This window comes from Schistocerca serialis, chromosome 6, assembly GCF_023864345.2.
Source record: "Schistocerca serialis cubense isolate TAMUIC-IGC-003099 chromosome 6, iqSchSeri2.2, whole genome shotgun sequence".
In the NCBI taxonomy this organism is placed as follows: domain Eukaryota; kingdom Metazoa; phylum Arthropoda; class Insecta; order Orthoptera; family Acrididae; genus Schistocerca; species Schistocerca serialis.
Genome location: NC_064643.1, coordinates 255,110,722 through 255,130,774, shown reverse-complemented (window position 1 = coordinate 255,130,774; position 20,053 = coordinate 255,110,722). Strand labels below are relative to the sequence as shown.

General features: G+C 41.1%; 1 protein-coding gene across 1 annotated transcript in view; it reads left to right on the top strand.

Annotated features, from left to right (window-relative positions):
• The window catches only part of LOC126484031 (uncharacterized), a 200,576-nt gene that overhangs the window by 179,939 nt on the left and 584 nt on the right, over positions 1-20,053 (top strand). The gene's annotated exons all lie outside the window — the stretch shown is intronic.

Sequence of the window (20,053 nt, the reverse complement as noted above, 5' to 3'; positions counted from 1 at the left end):
CGCCTGCGGACATTATAGAAAAGAGTACCGCATCTGTTTTCACCTCTGACACTTTGGTTTCCTACAAAACCCGTGTATTAAAAACTACTTTCCTCTAACTCGGCCTAGTCACATTTACTACTGCTTTGTCAAAGGTTTTCGGGGATTAAATGCGCACTTTACGCTACATTTCAGACTGTAGATGCCGCAAAAACGTATCAACTGCCTTTGGTTCGGTTTTTGAAAAGTGACCTTGTTGGTACGATCATCCTTTGCTAATTCACATGCAGCAACACTGATTTTCCAGATGTGATCTACAAACTTACTACCGATTCCCCTTGTTTTTGAACTATACCATTAAATTGTTCCTGATAATACCTAGAAGTATTCTCTCTTTTGTAACGATCCACTAACACTTTCTGATAGTCTGCAAATGACTGATCATCCTGCAACTTCTCACTGCACATTAAATATGTTCTAGCATTCCTCGCAAATTTTATTCACCCAACACTTAACAGCTGCTCGCTACTACACTTGCATAATTTCGCGGCCGTATGCAAACTAAAAAAGACAGAAACATCTTCCCCAGATTAACCAGAAAATGGGACTATCAGTGAGCATTACAAGCATAACGTTTGGGTGGAGGCCCACTAGAAGTTGACTGTTCCATTCTTTCACCATTTTAATGAATGATTTTCCTATGCAAGTCTTTATTACCATCTTGTACTTCAGCTACATCAAACAAATACTGAATCGTCTCCTGGGTTGGTGCTCTTGTACCAACAGACATTTTGCTTACTACTATCACTACAAACATACACTACACCCGAATGGAAAAGAAAGGAAAGGAAGAAACACAACCAGACAGGTCTAAAAAACTTAAAGTTGGCATTTACTTGAAGTATTTCGCGGATTACCGTCGCTGATGCATCCTTTCCAGTTTTGCCTTTCGTTGGTCCACCATTACAACCTCCGACATTTCTTCTGACACCAAATGTAACGGCTGCCGATAAGAAGGCGTGGATTAGTGGCTCCCTGCCGAAGGTGCGTGGGAGAGCAGAAATGCACGCAGTAATGTTGTAGCTAAAATCTTAATTAATAATGTAAAATAGTGTGACAGTAGCAGGCAGACAGGAGGCGTCGGGTGGTCAAATTTTTCAAACAGGTTGACTGTAATAGCCGAAATTCAAGTTCACTAGTAACAGGGTGCCCTAGTTCAGTTAATAAGATAAATGTTTAACGAATTTAAAAGTGAGAATGGATAACGACATACACAGTAACCTTACATCGACAAGGTGTTGCCCTAAAACATTTTATTTTGACCTACGCTGATCAACATCCAGTGAATTGGCATTCTTTTCTAGGAACACCTAGCGTGTAAAATCAATGCGTTTTAAGACTATCTGGTATGGGATCATGAAGACAGACAGATATTCGAGATATTCCATACAAGATGTATGAAGGAATACAAGGTAGATAATGTGAAACTCGAACCACAGCCGTTAATATAAATTTGAATTGGTCCCTACGTGGAATGAAATAATCAACTGTTCCGTAACAATGGCCACTTGCACCTCTTAGTTATGCATAATCATTCACACTACCACAGTGCTCCTGGGGTCTCAGGATAGGCACATGAAAACATGTAATACCTGTTGGCAGAAGAAGAACTGTCTTTCTTACTTGTATTCAACAAATGGAGCTAAAAAAGGGGTGTTTTCTTTTACAAATAGGACTCAGAACAACACTACAATATACTTAACAGAGAAGCTGGACTGCATTTTCAGGTAGGTGCCAAGACCACTAGAAATTTAATTAATTCAAAAAAATCAAGATTTTTGAATAAAGTTGGCTATGGAAGTTGGTATTAAATAGACTCATAAAGTTAAGTCCTATTCATTAAGAAACGATTACATCCACTATGGTGGAATAGACAAACTCAGCAAAAAACTGTTAATTTCATATCTTAGGATGGAATAAAAACTGATCTTGCATCCAGGTATTAGCCAGGCTCAGAATGTTGAGTTCTTTGCATTTAACAACACTATTAAAGCCTACTCGCATTTTGGTGGACATGCAGAGAGACATAAGCAAACTGAGAAACAGAGATGCTAACAGTTTCAGCACAAAATTAGATTAAAATCGAAATACACAAGATGAAAAATACATCCACTTATGACTGATTTAAGAACACACAATACGATCTCTAACACTGTTGGCGTGAACATGAGATCGACACAAAGACACACTGTTTTAAGTTCCTTAATTCATGAATATATAGTAAAGTTACTCTCAAAATCATTAAAAACTGGGACCAGACCGCTGAGGTCATCGGTCCCTAGGCTTACACACTACTTAATCTAACTTAAACTACCTTACGCTAAGGACAACACGCAAACACACACCCACCCATGCCCGAGGGAGAACTCGAACCTCCGACGGGGAGAACCGTGCGATCCGCTGCAAGGTGCCTTAGACCGTGCGGCTACCCTGCGCGGCCTCAAAACCATTAAACAAAGGCATAGTTTCCCATTTGCACTACAGGGGCACACGGTTGAAACTTGTCCACAAAGCATCTCCGTCAGAAGTCTCAATAATTAGTGCATACACACAATTGTGCTCAAACTGACTACTGAATTCGTTACCCAGATCCCAGTGATAAAAAAGAAAATTATTAATTGTAACATTAACTCATTAAATTGCATTCCAATACCTAAGTCGTAGCACTGCAGGGTGAACTACAAACACACCTGCCTCTCCTGTCACCCAGAAGAAGAAGCATACCGCCCAACAGCCTAACGTCAGCTGTTCACCTGAAAAAATGGGAGGGAGAGAGCAGCCTGCCCTGCTGGCACAGTTAAACTTATCTGGTTATTCGCTGTATACCAGAGATTGGCGAATCTGGCCTAACAGACTACTAATGCTCGTCACCGGTGAGAAATACATTCCACTCAAATTTATCGTGCATTAAGCGTGAAACGCAGGGTTAGGATATGGATGTTGGTGCTCTTTATAGACACTGAAATAAAGAAGAAGACTACTTTCCTTCCCTCTGGGTAGCTACAGTCTCAAACAGTGAAACAACTCGATAACGAGAAATTTTATATGAAAGAGCTCTAACAGATCCCTTTCACATTGAACTGGACAGCTTCTATGTTTACAAACACACAACACGATCAAAGACGTTGACACAGACGTAAGATCTCCAAAGACGACGATAGAGTTGATATCTCGAATATAAAAATCTTTGTTCATTTATCAAGTACAGTACACCTACACACAAGCCACGCACGCAGACACGTACACACACACACACACACACACACACACATGTGCAGGTTGCTTATCATAATACACCAATATAATTACATATCTCTATGAAAATTGGAACTTCGCAGCAAAACAAAACTGAATTATTTCGTATAATATCCAAGATTTAAAGATCAAAACACTATGCAAGCAGAATGGATGTTCAAATTAAATATTTCCACATTTAAATTGTCTGTATAACTTGTTAAAATACATGTAGATCTCTTATTGACACTACGTAATTACTGGTTAGTAGTTGACTGTTGTTCGATCTTTGTACCAGACATTAAGTGAGTGTTAACTGATTGTAAATCAGTCACATCAACGCTACTGCAGACCTAACCTGTGGCTTATGATGTGCTTATCGGTGAGGATTAGCAAAGTAAATAATGTTGTCCTCCAATCTGAAAAACGTCTGAAAAACCGAAATTTCGAAATACCTACAACACTTCGCAAACCCAATGGACCTTCAAATCAAATTTCTACACACATAAATTGTCTGTATGACTTATTAAAAGCCATTCCGCTTACGTATTAACATTACGATCACTTAAATACATAAATATTGGTTGGAAAGCAAACATGAATGCCACTACAGCTCTAACTTACAGCCTAGCTTACACCAAGAATTAGCGAAACAAAGCAGGACAACATTGCAAAAAGCAGTTCGCCATACATCTTGGAATTCATTTAGCATAGCAATGTGATCAAAATATTTACTACCAGCACAGTACAAATGTAAAACATTATTTTCTGCTGCTATACATTAGATACTTAAGGTGATAACTGTACTCCCACTGCACTAGGTCATGATGTTGTTTCCTTATTAAAGTAAACACTACAGACTTCCTTTCTCTCTGTAATAAACACTGGCGGAAAAAAATTTCAGCACCAAGAAAGAGTTGTGCAACACAAACTAGAGTTTGTAGACGTGTTTCTACTTGCAAAAGGTGATGTCTATTCAAATTTCGCGCCAGTCACATAAGAGTGGCGCTAGCAGTGTCACTATGAGGTTTGCTTAACACGAGCTGTAACGGTCGTGAGGATTAGTTGCTTCTGAGATTGCATGTGGTGAGTTGCTGTTAGTCATGAATGCCTTTATGGCGACAAAGACGCCATTACCAACACCTTGTTGAGTTTGAACGAGGGCGTGTAATAGGGCTACGAGAAGCTGGTTGTTCCTTCTGCAATACTGCAGAAATATTTGGCAGAAATGTAGTCACTGCACATGATTGCTCGCAGCGATAGTCGCGAGACTGTACTGTCGCAAGAAGACCGGGCTCTGGTGCATCGTACTGCATCTGCAACAGCAACCTCAGCGTCTGTTGGCATTACAGTGACACAACTAACTCTTACAAATCGGTTACTTCAAGGAGAGCTCCGAGCCAGACGACCTGTAGCATGTTCTCCACTGACCCCCAACCACCGCCATTTGCGAATTCAGTGGTGTCAAGCGGAAGTTCATTGGAGGGCAGTGTGAAGGTCTGTTGTTGAAATCCCTGGCCTATCAGGACAGAGCGAATGAGGTTATATTAGTGGAAAGGGGCCAAAATAAGTTACTGTCAATTATAAACTTCATTTCTTAAGACACACAATCACACAAGCAAGAATCAAAATCTCTCAACGTTTTAACGAAAGACCTCCTCTGATTTAATTTAGATCGGCTGAAGGCAACATCAAAAACCCAGGCACAAGGCCTAAGCAAGGAAGTTCTTCTGGAGGTTTTGCTTCTTTAGAACTTTTTTTTATCTTCAATATAAATAGGCTGAAAGCCTTAGCTTAATTTTTTCCCATAGAACTGTCTCGCATTAATCAAGAACAGTTTTACGGCTTAAGGCCGAGACAAAGATTTTCAATGTTTAATCTAAACAGGCTGAAAACTCGGCTGAAGGCCGGATATCAACAAAACAATTTAACGGCTTAAGGCCTAGGAAGATGAGCTTTCAATTTGAAAAGGCTGAGTGCCTCATACTAAAGAATAATAACATTATGACTTCTGGGCAAGATAAGGATTTTGAATTTTTAATTTAAGAGACATTGAAACTCTGCTGAAGGTCACACACCATGTAGAAAACAATTTTACGGCCTAAGGCCTAAAGTGAAGAGCTTCTAAATTTCAAATACAATAGGCTAAAGTCTTTATCCTAAAATGCTTCACATAACTCTCGCCTAAGTCACATACGAAACCGGAACACTCTCACGGCTTAAAGCCCTGACAAACTTCCAATTTTTAATTTAAGCTGGAAAAGTCGGCTGAAGGCCACATAAAAACTAGAAAATATTTCTTAAAGATTAATGCCTAGAAACAATTTTTCAACTTTTGGTTTGAAAAGGCTGTAAACTCGGCTGAAGCTCACATACCAACTTGAAACCAATTTACTGCTTAAGGCCTAGGCACAAGGAATTTTCAGTTTTAATTTTGAAAGGCTGAAACTCGGCTGAAGGCCACACAGAATACTTAAGACTAAAACGGAAATCACTATGTAACACAAGGAGCGGCACTCAGAAGGTTCCAACGAGCGGCCTGGGAAGGTAACACTAACACACGTTTAGGTGAGACAGGCAGCCACACCGACAACCTCTTAATCGGAAGGCAACCCAAAAGCAAGCCAGCCAACGAACCAACCAACAAGATCAGTTCTGGTCCGCCCGACCAGCAAAACGACAACAAGATGTCAATAGTACAACGTTATGTATGCTGGTACCCAATCAAATGGTTCAAATGACTCGAAGCACTATGGGACTTAACATCTGAGGTCATCAGCCCCCTAGACTTAAAACTACTTAATCCTAACTAACCTAAGAACATCACACACGTCCATGCCCGTGGCAGGATTCGAACCTGCGAACATAGCAGCAGCGCGGTTCTGAACTAAAGCGCCTAGAACCGCTCTGTCACAGCGGCCGGCGGTACGCAACCTAGCCAAGTCAGAATAAACGCCCAAAACTACGAACAATACCTCAGCTGTCGAACTACACGCCGTGTTGGACAGCATCAGCACGACGAGCAAAATACAGTGCCGAAAACTACGTCAACGACCAGGTCTGGTAACCGGAACGTCAACGGCAACAAGGCAGTAGATACCGCTGGTACCCATCATTAATGAAGGAATGAATTAAATTAAGTTAAACACCACACAAGAAGACAGCTGCAATTCTTGACGACTTCAATCCACACACGTTGTTGCTCGCGGGAAACTCCCAGAAAGCGGCAACCAGGATCAAACGAAGAGATGTGATAGCAGTTGAGGCTTGATAGTAGGTTAAGTGAGCACTCAATTTTAATGTCCAGGATGGGTGGGAGACGAACTTCGCAACCCTCGCAAGAAGCGCCTCACAAACTCCATCCGCGCGTGCACGCTGACAGCGTCTCTGGCCTGACTACGCGCCACGGAGACTTCCTCGCTGCTCTGCCCCAACCGACCGACTGCTACACATAGCACACCCGGAAAATACACTCCTGGAAATTGAAATAAGAACACTGTGAATTCATTGTCCCAGGAAGGGGAAACTTTATTGACACATTCCTGGGGTCAGATACATCACATGATCACACTGACAGAACCACAGGCACATATACACAGGCAACAGAGCATGCAGAATGTCGGCACTAGTACAGTGTATATCCACCTTTCGCAGCAATGCAGGCTGCTATTCTCCCATGGAGACGATCGTACAGATGCTGGATGTAGTCCTGTGGAACGGCTTGCCATGCCATTTCCACCTGGCGCTTCAGTTGGACCAGCGTTCGTGCTGGACGTGCAGACCGCGTGAGACGACGCTTCATCCAGTCCCAAACATGCTCAATGGGGGACAGATCCGGAGATCTTGCTGGCCAGGGTAGTTGACTTACACCTTCTAGAGCACGTTGGGTGGCACGGGATACATGCGGACGTGCATTGTCCTGTTGGAACAGCAAGTTCCCTTGCCGGTCTAGGAATGGTAGAACGATGGGTTCGATGACGTTTTGGATGTACCGTGCACTATTCAGTGTCCCCTCGACGATCACCAGTGGTGTACGGCCAGTGTAGGAGATCGCTCCCCACACCATGATGCCGGGTGTTGGCCCTGTGTGCCTCGGTCGTATGCAGACCTGATTGTGGCGCTCACCTGTACGGCGCCAAACACGCATACGACCATCATTGGCACCAAGGCAGAAGCGACTCTCATCGCTGAAGACGACACGTCTCCATTCGTCCCTCCATTCACGCCTGTCGCGACACCACTGGAGGCGGGCTGCACGATGTTGGGGCGTGAGCGGAAGACGGCCTAACGGTGTGCGGGACCGTAGCCTAGCTTCATGGAGACGGTTGCGAATGGTCCTCGCCGATACCCCAGGAGCAACAGTGTCCCTAATTTGCTGGGAAGTGGCGGTGCGGTCCCCTACGGCACTGCGTAGGATCCTACGGTCTTGCCGTGCATCCGTGCGTCGCCGCGGTCCGGTCCCAGGTCGACGGGCACGTGCACCTTCCGCCGACCACTGGCGACAACATCGATGTACTGTGGAGACCTCACGCCCCACGTGTTGAGCAATTCGGTGGTACGTCCACCCGGCCTCCCGCATGCCCACTATACGCCCTCGCTCAAAGTCCGTCAACTGCACATACGGTTCACGTCCACGCTGTCGCGGCATGCTACCAGTGTTAAAAACTGCGATGGAGCTCCGTATGCCACGGCAAACTGGCTGACACTGACGGCGGCGGTGCACAAATGCTGCGCAGCTAGCGCCATTCGACGGCCAACACCGCGGTTCCTGGTGTGTCCGCTGTGCCGTGCGTGTGATCATTGCTTGTACAGCCACTCGCAGTGTCCGGAGCAAGTATGGTGGGTCTGACACACCGGTGTCAATGTGTTCTTTTTTCCATTTCCAGGAGTGTATATCCGCGACACAAAAGATAGTACAGCAGTACTAGTATCGATACACGCTGCTGCCGTCGCTCATGGAGAGAAGACAGCAACATTATGGCGGTTACCGAAGAAGAAATAAGACACCACCGGACTGCAACCAATGATAAAAAAAAAAAAAAAACACGGCATGACGTGAGCCAGCCAGTTGTGTTTTCTGATGAAAGCTGGTTCTGCCTCTCTGTCAGTTATGGCCGTGTGTTGGTTAGAAGGAGGCCAGTTGAGGACCTGCAATCAACTTATCTGCGTGCTAGACATACTGAACCTTGATTGAGTTATGGTCTGGGATGCGATTTCGTATGACAGCAGCAACACTCTCTAAATTATCCCACGCAACCAGTACTACAAATCTGTACGACAATCTGATTATTCGACCTGTTGTTCTGTCATTCATAAACAGCATTCCAGGTGGTGTCTTCCGACACGATAACGCTCGCCCACACACCGTTGTTGCAACCCAATGTGCTCTATAGAGTGTCAACACTCCTGTTGTCTTAGCCTGCTCGATCACCAGATCTGTCTCCAGTTGAGCATAAATGGGACACATCAGACGGCCACTCCAGCGTCATCCATAAACAACATTAACCGTCCCTGTATTGACCGACCAAGCACAACAGGCATGGAGCTCTAGCCCACAAACTGACATGCGGCACTTGTAGAACACAATGCATACCGTGCTGGCATTCAATATTCTGGTCGTTACACCTGTTATTCATGTACCAGCATTTCGCATCTGCAGTGGCTTACCTCGCGCTTACAGTAACCTGCGATCTTATACTGTTAATCACTTAAATATGTTACCTAGAAAAATGTATTCTCGAAATTTCTTTATTCTGCATTACTTATGTTTTTGGTATTGCAACTTTGTTTTCGTCAGCATATATTTGAAAGTTGTTGCCTCATTAAAGTAAGCATTACAGAAAGAGAGAGAAAGATTACCGGTGTAAAAATCAAAGAAATGATGACAGTGGAGTTGTAGAAATACTGCATGCAATTTTTTGATGTGTGCATACGTAAGATGAAAATTAATGAGGAGATGGTACAGTATATAACGCAGATGTGGAAATATCTGACTGCTATTCCTCTGCATATTAACAGGTGCGCGATGAGGGTCAGTGGAGAAAGGCGATCAGTGGAGAGAATAATGTTCATTGGAGAATGAAGGTCGATGGAGAATGATGGTCAGTGGACAATGATGGTCAGTGGACAATGATGGTAAGTGGACAATGATGGTCAGTGGAAACAAGATGGTCGATGGTCTGTGATGATCAGTGACTAATAATAGTCCTATTGCAGGATGAATACCATTCCCCTGGTTATGAAAGAAACAGAACGGCCCAACGTTTAAAATATGAAATGGGTCATAATTTAAGAAAACAGAAAGGGTTACTATGAAAAGAATTGGTCGTCGCCGTTTAAAGGAAATAGAACTAGTCACCATGTAAGAAAACTGAATGGGTCAAAGTTTACAGAAATGGAATTCGTTAACACAAGAAACAGACCATTTAATAGACCTCCAATCAAAGAAATGGAGTAGGTCACCATTTAGAAACCAGACTGGGTCACCTTTGGAAAAAATGGAATAGGTTACTGTTTAAACAACTGGAATGAGTTACTATTAAAGAAAAGAAACTGATCGATATTATTTTTCTTTTTTTTCTTTCAGTCAGCAGTCTTCTTATTGGTTTGATGCACCCATCATAAATTCCTATTCTTCGCTAACTTCTGCACCTCAAAGTAGCACTTGCACCCTACATCCTCAATTATTTGTTGGATGTATTCAAATCTCTGTGTTCCTCTGTAGTTTTTCCCTCTACAGTCCATCTAGTACCGTGGAGGTTATTCCCTGGTGTCGTAACATATATCCTGTCCCTTATCCTGTCAGTGTTTTTCATATGTTCCTTTCATCGCGAGTTCTGCGGTGAACCTCCTCATTATTTACGTTATGGGTCTGCCTAATTCTCAACAGTCTTCCGCAGCAATAATTCAGTTCTCTTCTGTTTCAGTTTTCCCACAGTCCATGATTCATTGTCATACAGTGCTGTGTTCCAAACGTACATCTTCAGAAATTTCTTCTTGAAATTAAGATCTATCTTCGATATCAATGAAATTCTCTTAGACAGGAAAGCCCTCTTTGCATGTGCTATTCTTCATTTAATGTTCTCCTTGGTTAGTCTATCATGAGTAATTTTGCTTAGAAGGCAGGAGAATTTCTTAACGTCATCTACTTCGTGACGACAAATTATGATGCTAAGTTTCTCGCTATTCACATTTCTGCTACATCTCATTACCTATGTTGTTTTCCAGTTTACTCTCAGTCCATATTGTGTACGCACTAGACTGACCATTCCATTCAACAGAGCCGGCCGCTGCGGCCGAGAGGTTTTAGACGCTTCAGTTCGGAACCGCGCTGCTGCTACGGTCGCAGATTCCTGCCTCGGGCATGGATGTGTATGATGTCCTTAGGTTGGTTAGGCTTAAGTAGTTCTAGGTCTAGGGGACTGATGACCTCAGATGTTAAGTCCCATAGTGCTTAGATCCATTTGAAACATTCAATAGATCCTCTAATTCTTCTTCACTTTCACTCAGGATAGCAACGTCATTAGCGAATCTTATCGTTAATATCCTTTCACCCTGAATTTTAATTCCGTTCTTGAACTTTTCTTTTATTTGTGTCACTGCTTCTTCTATATATAGAGTGAACATTTGGGGCGAAAGACTGCATCCCTGTCTTACACTCTTTTTCAACCGAGCACTTTGATATTGATCTTCCAGTCTCGTTGCTCCCTCTTGGTTCTGATTTTTTCTCTATAGCTTACTCCTATTTTTCTCACATTTTTACGTTGTCGAACGCTTTTTCTTGGTCAACGAATACTGTGAGCGTGTCTTGATTTTCCTTCAGCCTTTTTACCATTGTCAGCTAACAGCCTCGCCACAGCGGTAACACCGGTTCCCAACAGGTCACCGAAGTGCTGTCGGGCCTGGCTAGATCTTGGATGGGTAACCGTACAGGTCTGCCGAACGCTTTTGGCAAGCGGGGTGCAAGCAGTCCTTGTGAGGCCAATTAAGGAGCTATCTGATTGAGAAGTTGCGGTTCTGGTCACGAAATCTGACAACAGCTGGGAGAGCAGTGTGCTGACCACAAGCCTCACCATATATGCATGCGCTGAGGATGTCACAGAGGTCGGTCAGTACCGTTGGACCTTCCGAGGCTTGTTCGGAACATCTTCGGAACATCAGAACTGCCTCCCTCAAGCCTTTACCTTTCCTGAAGTCATACAGATCGTCATCTAACTGAACCTCAGTTTTCTTTTCCATTCTTCTGTATATTATTCTTGTCAGCAGCTAGGGTTTATGAGCTGTTAAGCTGATTGTACGATAGTTTTTGCACTCGGAACTGTGTGAGTGATATTTTTCTGAGATTCTGACGGTACCTCACCAGTCTCATAAATCTACACGACAACTTGAACAACTGTTTGGTTGCCACTTCCCCCAACTACTTTGTCGATGGATACTGTATTCCCAATTCTTCTGTCGCATCGTCAGACAACTACTCCCCTCACAGAGGCATTCAACCACCTATCCGCTCTCTCCTCTGCGTTTAACACTGGTATTCCCATTGTACTCTTAATGTTACCACCCTTGATTTTAATTTCTCTGTAGGTTGTTTCGACTTTTCTGTTAGCTGAGACAGTCAATGGATAAAATTAAGTAAAATGAGACAGTACTTCCGACCATCTTTACTTTTTCGATTTCTTCACATCGTACCTGCAGCCCTTTCACCCTGAATGCTCTGTACTTACAATTTATTTGGTCCCTAAGTGATTTATATTTCCGTGTTCCTGTCTTTCACTGAAAATTTCTGTACGATCTTCTTTTGTCAATCGATTCCATCTGTTACCCAAGATTTCTTCGGAGCTACCCTCCTTGTACTAATGTTTGTCTCTTCAAGATCTGTGATTGCCCTTTTCAGAGATGCCCACTCCTCTTCAACTGAACTGCTGCTCTGATGTTCTTTATCCGCTCCTTATCGAACTTCAAACGCATCTCATCATTTCTCCGTACTTGAGTATCCCACTTGCTTACATATTGATTCTTTCTGACGATACTCTTAATCTTCAGTCTACTCTTCACTATTACTAAATTGCGATCTGAGTCTATAGGCCACATGGATACGCCTTACATTCGAATTTCTGATTTTGAAATCGCTGTCTGACCAAGATGCAACACACCTAGCACCTCCCCAGTACATCTCTTGTGATTTTCATGCAGATTGTTCGCTGTTACCATTTTAAATTTATTGCGGAACTCAGTCTTATCCTCTCTCCAAACCCAACCCCATATTGTCCCATGATCCTTCCTCCTCTTCCTTTCCCCACAACAACGTTAAAAGCCCCCATGACTATAAGATGTTCATGTCCCTTTACGTACTAAATTAACGCTTCAGTATCCTCGTACACGTCCACTCTCTTTTCATCTGCTGCTCGTGACTTTTACATGTACATGTGACATATCATTGTCAGTACTGGTGAACTGTCGAGTCTGATGAGGAAATCCCTATCATAGTAACCTGCCCTCCACCCCATATTCATATTTAGAATGCATCCTACTCCTGTTACACTATTCTCCTCTCTATTTCACTACACCTATAACTTTAGACTGAGCCTTAGCATTTCCTTTTTCAGATTTTCTAGTTTGTCTCAATTTTGGGTCAATTTCTTACAATTTTGGGGTAATTTCTACAGGTTTTTTATAAGATGGATTAATTATTAAACAACAGTTGTTGCAATTGTCCGCTGTAATGTGGATCACTTGTTATGCCTGTTACAATTATGGGTTGCCCAGTTCTGAGGCAATTTGTAATAATTTTGGGGCAATTTGTTACAATTGTGGGTCAGTTTGCACAGTTCCACCTAACGTGGTATTGTAACAATTTTCGATCAGTTTGTACAGTTCCACTTAACGTGGCAGTTCATGGGTGTACGTTTCACTGTAACATAGTACTGTATGGAGCGTGAATCGTCAAGTACTCTCCATTGTGAAATTGCAGATGATTATAAACTCTGTATTGCAAGATAAACTTAATGCCCTAGCATGGAATCATTATAATGTTTCACAGATTTTCACAGCTTAGAAACCATCATTTCCTTCCTACACAAATGTGTGTTATGACTGTTCAGTGTACTATTTCATCGAAGTAGCTTGTGGTACCGTTTCGTGCCAGCAGAATATGACTAACCTTTTGAACTACAAGATGAAATTAACACCTCAGGTTGGAGTGGGGGTCAGTTTTTTTGCTGATTTTGATATTAGACAAGTTTTTGACATGGATATATCACTGGCAATTCTCAGTGAACTTCAGGTTGTAAGATAGATCTGCAGTAGTGCACATGTGCGTCTGTTTAGCAATCGATTTAGATTAATTTAATGTGTGGCACGAAGACTGAACTACTGTTGTCTGCTAACCCATAATTTATTTATGTAGTGTGATTAAGTGATTTGTTTGTATATGAATAAGTTATATAGGAAATTCGGATATGGAAAACATTTGGAGGACTGGATGGCTTGCATATTTTGAGAAATAATACAGTTTTATTTCGCTGCAAAGCTGAAATTTTCGTAGAGATATTAATGATACTTGTGTAATTATACGTTTTTATTACAATTATCAATGTTTTTGTGTGTGTGTGTGTGGGGGGGGGGGGGGGGGGGGGAATGCCAGCCACTCATAGTAGTGAAATATCAGAAAAATCATCAAACATCAGCCAAAGAACATGAGACAGAAGCCGACAGATGTTTTGTTACATAGATCCTTACAAAGACGTAGGACATAATCTTTCCAGTCTCACTTCTAACTACAAACATATTTATAAACATTTTTATCTTCTTTTCTTGTATTCTTCTTCCTCTTTTGACGACGAATGAAAACGAGGTGGTAACAGAGAAATAAAAGATGAAGCAAACTTACGGCGATACCAAAATAAGCCATGACTAATGAAATATAAAAGTTATCATAAATCACAAAACGAAATTAATGTACGTCGAACAATGACAGACACATCTGGAGGGCATACCTCAATGTGCGGATTCGAGCCTAATATTGAGGCAACGATCATGAGTATCGACAGTGAAGGTTGTCGAGTGTGTGTATTTTGAGACGATTTGGAATGGATTACATAAAATAATATTCATAACAGAACATAAAATGTAAGGGAACAATATTTCTGTTAAAAACAGAAACACATCCAAATCCATATGGAACGAAATAAACAAAACTGTCAGGCATGCTAGCTGTATATAACGTAAGGTACAACGAAGACACTGTAAGACATACAGGTAAGGGATACTAGCAAAACAGTCATGATCACTGGACATGATGTTAGGCAGTTAACGTGTTATTAAATCCACAGTTTTGGCCAAAATGCATGTAAAACTACATGGGTGAAAAATATGTATCGTTTAAAAGAGGATAGCCACAGGAATTACTATTAACTAGCATTCATCGTCATGGAATAATAACAATATTCAATACACAAAAACGTAAAGATCAGATATAATATTAATTACTTCAGTTTTACCATATGATTAGCGACAGATGTAGTTAAATTTATAGTGCATAAAACATCACAAAATAGTATCATACAGAAGAAATACCATAATATGCAGACTCCCTGGACTTAAGTCCTTGTGCCTTTGATTTGATTCTGAAGATGAAGGAACCACTTCGTGGCAATCTCAAAAGATTAATGACATTTGTATTCTTCCTTGTAACAAATATTTGGCTTTTTATTCGAATTTGTTGTGAACAAAGAGCATGTGTAAAAATGGAGTCAGGCATTCAAATTAGGCGAATCCTTAATTGAGGAGAGCTAAATCTAGCTGTAGCTACCATGGTACATTTACAGACCAGTTCGTGCTACCATTAACAAGATATATATCAGAAATATAACAAGAGGAAAAAGTTCATAATAACCTAAAATATAAACTGGAAAATACATAAAGTCACAAATTCGCTACCCTGTCAGTTAATGATAAAAAAGTCAAGCACATTAACGTTTAGAGAGAAAAATTACTAAATTTAGGTATCATATAAGGACTTAATATTCAATCTGCGTCGATAAATGTAATAGACAGAAAATACATCATATTTGTGAAGAACATGGGGAGCTGCTACTTTTGTTTTTAAATTTAGTAAAACATGTCTTTCTATTATTTTACAAAAAATAGGAGAATGTTGTCAAATAACGTTGAATTTAGATATGTACTAGTATGAGTAACCCATTGTGTCAGTATCAGAACTACACATCAGAATACTGTGGTGTGCATCGGTGTATCCATGTTTTAAACAGACGACTTGAGCTGCAAGGGAGCGTAGGGGGGTGATCGTGAGTTTAACAGATTAACACTCGCTAAAACATTATACTTGTGGGATTACCCTCATAGTAATAGAGAATTATATGCGAAAATTATAAGAAGAAAATTGTGTAAAAATTATTGTTATAATATTGTAAAACAAATAGGCAGGAAATGTGAAATACATTTCAAAAAGCACGCGTTTGATGAACATCTAACATCGAAGTATTGTGTTGCAGCTATTGATATGCATTTAAAAGTGCTACAAAATGAGCCTAAGGGACACCTCTTGACAATACCGGAAGAAACTGACGATTCTATACACTGATTACAGGAGCCTGGCAATACATTAAATGAGGAGAATAATTTCATTGCCAGTGCATTAGTTTTGTAAGCTTTGAGGGCCTCTTACAAACACCCACCTTGATACAGCACACGTATGAGCAACAGCCTCACTCGCAGAGAAGTGACAGTGGCGCCGCGGCGATTCATAAACCGTCAAAACTGCGAAATGGTGTGCAGACTGACGTCCAAACAAACCGTAAGACTGTGCGCCGTACAACGCCTCCAAACTGTCATAGAACCCACACTTACAGAGCATGTAACGTTTCAGTATTTACTGATTACGTTGAGCCTAAATTGCCTGTGTTTGGCAGTCAGCCTGGAGATCTTTTGGGTGTATTAGAACACAATCAATGACCAAGAAACAGATCGTTAATGTGCATTAGAATGCACAGTTATAAAATCCACAAACAAAATTACACCAGTATGGTTTAGAGTTGATTCTAGAGTTCTATAAAAAATTAATTTGTCCTACTAGAGTTACAAGATGACAATTAGCTTTTAAATTTCAAGTACACTAGAAATACGCTCACCTTTTCATTCTGACGATCTTTTGCAGTTGTTATTGCATACTTGATTATATGAACGCATTGCTTATTTACACTCATGTTAACCGTAAGAGCTTAGGCAATATGCCCAGGAGGGAGATCAAGATTCCAAATAGAGAGACAAGTTGAATGAAATAAATGTTAACTCACATTATCACTATAATGTGCAATAACCAGTAGCGTTATACAGTGGAGCTTGACTTCTACCAGTCTGTTTGTATGCTGTGTATGGGTGCGTATTGTACAAGTCACGTGGTTTTGGTGTACGTTTAAAGAGAACACATAATAAATGTTTTGACTTTCAAGCTATACTGCGTTGTTGACATGGAGCATGCAACCTGTTTTTACCACGTCATCTGTCTCTAGTAACAGCTAACGCCGGCCGCGGTGGCCTCGCGGTTCTAGGCGCTCAGTCCGGAACTGCGCGACTGCTACGGTTGCAGGTTCGAATCCTGCCTCGGGCATGGATGTGTGTGATGTCCTTAGGTTAGTTAGGTTTACTTAGTTCTAAGTTCTAGGGGACTGATGACCTAAGATGTTAAGTCCCATAGTGCTCAGAACCATTTGAACCGTTTTTTGAACAGCTAACGATCTTAGGCACGTAATACATATATATATATATATATATATATATATATATATATATATATATATATCAGAAATCATTTCTCACTGAAGAAATCACCTTAAGTGAAGTAACACATGGTAATAATATAACCCGGAAGATTACCTCTAGAGCAGTCGAGGGTGTTTGGAAATCACAGCTTCTGGGCGCGCGGTTGTAATAACAGCAACTTTAAAGACCTTTCGCATCTCTCTTAACAGCAACAAGTCAGTGAATGTCCATGAAAATTTCTTCCTTTGTTGGCAACTCTTCGGAAGTTTGCAGAAATCCTTCCTGTACTACAGCTTACACGAATACAAGGCCGTACTGAAACGTAATGACTCTGAACTTCTTATGTGAAAACTCTTAAAACTTTTTAAATAAAACAAACATTATTAACATTCTACATCTTTATTCTTCATGTCTACATATTTACTTCTCAACATAATCGCCCTGGCGACGAATACGTTTCTTCCAACAAGAGACCAGTTTGTTAATAGGCCTACCGTCACTGTAGAATATTCGATTTTGTTGTCTGAGCCACAACCTGCGCCGATTCATCGCTATGAAAGTGAAATCCACGAAAGAGTTCTTCAAGTTTTCGAAACACTCAAAGCCCTGTCAAACCTGTTGACGTTAGCACCAACGTTTCCTTCATTACGAGCGCAAACAACCCAACATCTCACAGTATTGATGTCGATAGAATCATCACCGCACACAAATTTAATTCTTTTATAGATTTCTATCGGAGGCACGTTTTACGCGGTTTCAAACTCGATTACAGCGCACTGTTTCTCACATACCGCACTACTTACGCTACACACCGCCATGTTACACGCTACAAGTACCAGCCCTCTTGCGACAGATTGTTCAACTTGCATCAGCGAAGCAGAAAAGTCGACCGAGTAATGTTCATGACATATAATACCTCAACCGACGCTGAGAACAGTACGAAAAATATGGAGTTATTAGCTTTCAGCGCTCGTAAAACTACTGTAAGCATGCTTCTTGGTTCGAGATACGTAAATGAAAACAGGCACTTAACACAACGTAAATTTCTACATTATCCTTTGCAACGTATCAATTGAGAGCATTTTCAGAAGTACTTTTTAACATTTTAATAAATGTACTAGAAGTTTAATGTAATGATTTATCTCAAAGTACTAACGACAGGAAGCCGAACTATACTATAACAGTACCACCCCTCAAGAAACCTCACATAAAATATTTCTTCCTTGACTTTCGCGAAAGGGAGGCAGGACGCTTCCCCCAGGAATACTAACCGTCAATCAGCACCCTCTTACCAATCTGAGGTGAATTTGCCTCTGAAAAATAGAGTAGAACGCATGTATAAATACCCGAAAATGATACTTAGCTACCTGACAAGGATCATGACTGCTGTGAGATAACTGTGTCAAGTGTGTTCTTCAAGTGAATTTGGAAAAACATTCAACACTATCAAGTGATTTTAACATGAGAAATATGTTCTACTACACTGCAAGGCTAGTAACACGCCTGACTCTCACATTCATTTTCTTTTGTTGTTGTCTTCTCTTAATCAAATTTACTAACTGGTTCGCAAATTAAGACCACTCATAGAAACGATCAGTTTGTCCTTCGACGTCTTGTGTAGTTCGTTGTTCGCTCATTTCGAGGCGCAATCGTACTTGGCTGCCAGCCGGTGTCAGGGTAAGTAAACCAGAGATATGAAGACGTCAGTTGTAAACAATGGCAAGACACAGTAAAACACGTAAAACATGGTACTTGGTGTGTTTTAGTCGTATTAGTTGATCGTTCTACGATAAACCGAAAAACACCAGTTCTATCGGTAATTTCGGGTTCTCGCTAATGACAAATTTGTCAGGATGTGCCCACGTAAACAATGGTAAGTGTGATAAACATGGCTGGTAGAAATAGTAACGTCGCGCCGTTAGTGTCAGAAAAATGCTTTTCAAGGACGATTTGTACAAGCCTCAGAATGGTGTGGAAAGCTACGACTCAGATAACGATCCTACACGTGATCCTGAAGGCAAATGTGCTTCAAAAGTTGTCGCTAATCAGGTAAATGCGAATAATTATTTAAGCAAGTAAAAAATCTTAAGTTGTATCCCTAGCCATTGTTTTGGTGAATTTAAGTGATAGTCATGGCCACCAAGCATAACAATTTGGTTCACGGATCCAGTTATATGGCTCCTTCCGTGTATGGCGATTTTACGACTACGACGTGTGGGGCCTGAAGATGGCATCAATGTAATGCCGAAACTGGTAGCATATAAGAAGTTCATAAAATAAATTTCTACAATACATACGGCTGTTGGTAAATTATTGCATCAAGAAATACATGCAAGCGGTTGTCCCATGGTCCATAATGGATCAACGAAGATTGAATAAATTTTTGAGGTTGTTATACTTCATTATTTCAAAAACTGGCAAATCAAATCTTTGTATGAGAAACCTTTCACATCCAATTTAATTTTTTTGAGAGGTTTCACTGTAATGTTTCGTTAACTCGCCCAGTAGATGAACAGTGCTAAGTCAATGGCAAATTAAGTTAAGTGCACTCAGTTTCTAAGTAAAAAAAAAAAAAATGTAAATGTCGTGTGACTAGGGCCTCCCGACGGGTAGTCCATTCGCCGGGTGCAAGTCTTTCGATTTGACGTCACTTCGGCGACTTGCGCGTCTATGGGGATGAAATGATGATGATTAGGACAACACAACACCCAGTCCCTGAGCAGAGAAAATCTCCGACCCAGCCGGGAATCGAACCCGGACCCTTAGGATTAACATTCTGTCGCACTGACCACTCAGCTACTGGGGAGGACAATTTGTAAATAAATACTGTTTTATAACCACTGACGCATTTTTAAGGATCAAATTTTGGACGGAATTTATAGTTTAAAAAATGCGCTATTTCTCTAGAAAAATTTGGAAATAATGACTTCTCGGAATAAAATGGATGTACTTGTACTTGAAATATCTTATTAAGGAGAATAAACTAAAACTTGACTATGAA